The 1973-nt window shown below is 42.3% G+C and overlaps 1 long non-coding RNA gene across 1 annotated transcript; it reads right to left on the reverse strand.

Moving 5' to 3' along the window:
• Window positions 1-495: 495 nt before the first annotated feature.
• On the reverse strand, window positions 496-1668 carry LOC104950222 (uncharacterized). Its single transcript, XR_798896.1, has 2 exons — window positions 640-1668; window positions 496-558 (listed from the first exon to the last, which is right to left on the reverse strand). It is a non-coding gene; the product is annotated as an uncharacterized lncRNA (long non-coding RNA).
• Window positions 1669-1973: the final 305 nt, after the last annotated feature.

A 1973-nucleotide genomic window follows, 5' to 3' on the forward strand; every position in this document is an offset into this window, starting at 1 on the left:
TTGGACGTAATATGGTCGGTGTTTACATTAGCATCGCTAACACTCAGAGCTAACCTGTACTGGAGAGCATGTGTGTGAAGAAGCAGGAAGTAAAAAGGAACTCACCTTGTGGTATAACCGGCAAGAGAGAAAGCCTTTGAGCTCCATACTGTTTCAGAGAGAATCCTTGATAATCCATGATATGGCGTTTCATCACGACATCATTTAGTTTAGACAGTAGCTCAGCTCCCTCCTTTTTTTATTTTTTATAAAATGTTGTTTTGTTTTTTAAGCTTTATATATAAAATCAGCACTTTTGAAACAGGAAGTGAAATAGAGGGATATGAGGCATGGCTAGAATGGGTGATCTGTTTGGTGTTTGGAGCAAAACACTTCATAGACATGTTTTTATATATTTCTATCTGAGACCTCTGCTGTTGCCTGAACATAGCACGATAGCTGACCTTTAAATAAGAATATAAAGATATATAAGGTATAAGTCACTCACTGTCGTTCTGTTTGAAAGCCATCTCATCAAACTTCTTGTCTAAAGTCGCCTGGACGTCCGGCTCACTGGAGCTGAAACATCAAAAACATGCAAACAGAACTTCAAAATAAAACGTACGATAACTGGTTGGTTTTATTTTGAAGGGCTCTTACAGGAAGTAGAGTTTTCCAGCGGACGGTCGGTTCCTCCGGCGGTAATCTATCCCCGAATCCAGGCGGAGAGTTTGGCAATACCTCTGCAGGAGAGAGAGGAAATATTCACATTCGTATTTAAACGTGAGAATAGAAGTAGGTTTTGGTTAAACGCTCAGAAAATACAGATTTAAGTTGCTAAATGATTTGGTTTTGTCTAAAAATATGTCAGAAAATATAGAAATCGTGAATCCCAGTGCCTCAAAGGTCTGGTGTTGTCAGTATAGACTCAAAAACATTCACTTGAATCTGATGTGAACAGAAACAAATCACCATATTTGAGACATACGAGACATATTACACATTTAGGATTGGCGTTTAAAAGCTGAATCTGATATTTCTTAGACCGTTGTTGGCAAAAATACAAACGGGATTTCCTTTCCTCCCGAACTATATCTTTGGTATTTGAATGTGAGAATAGAAAAGACGTTTTTGGTTAAATGCTCAGAAAATACAGATTTAAATTGCTTTAGGAAACTTCTCATGAAGCCGTTTGCTTTTTATCTTGCATTCACTAAATGTTTTGGTTTGTCCTAAAAGTATGTTGAGATCCTCCCAGAGCCTCAAAGTCTGGTTTTGTCAGTATACAGACAAACATATTCTCGTAGTCTTTAAAGAGCTTTGAGGGGTCGACGAGACCTGATGAAGAGATTTATGAGTACAGAACAGTTAAAGGTCCCATGTCATGCTTCTCTGGTTCTGACCCGTCCCCTTGTGTTCTGTAGCTTCTGCATGTGAACGCTCCGCAGAGTCTCAACCCCTCAGAGTACACCCTGTAGGGAGTAACACTCTAACACAGAGAAGACCTGTCTGTGCTGCCCCATTGTTTACTTCTTGGGTATAGTGACGTATTTTGGGAATAGTGACGTAACCCAATGGCTCTGCGGAGCCGTTAGGTTACGTCTGCGGAGCCGTTAGGTTTGGACCAATCCGTGGACTTCCTCACACACACACACTCGGCAGGACGTTGTGAGGCTCGCTGCTGCGAGGAGCGGGACACTGGTGTGGGGTCGGAGAGACAGCGAGACACCAGGGAACTCAGCCTGGGCACACACACAAACTCCCAGCCAGGCTGCGGGTGTGTGTGTTCTTCGGGCTGGGTTTCGCTGTGTCTCGCAGACTGCCACTGGGCTCACAGGGAAGGGGGGGCAGGAGCTCCAACAAGCCGTTTAGGACAGAGAGTGAATACACATACTATACAGTGATGCTGTATGAGAAACCAATGTGAGTTTGGAAAATTGCACAATATAAATGTATTTTAGTAGATCTCAACAATGGATTTATGATCAGTAGAA

The sequence above is a fragment of the Notothenia coriiceps genome, unplaced genomic scaffold, assembly GCF_000735185.1.
Source record: "Notothenia coriiceps isolate Sejong01 unplaced genomic scaffold, NC01 NC01_scaffold00017259, whole genome shotgun sequence".
Classification (NCBI taxonomy): Eukaryota; Metazoa; Chordata; class Actinopteri; order Perciformes; family Nototheniidae; genus Notothenia; species Notothenia coriiceps.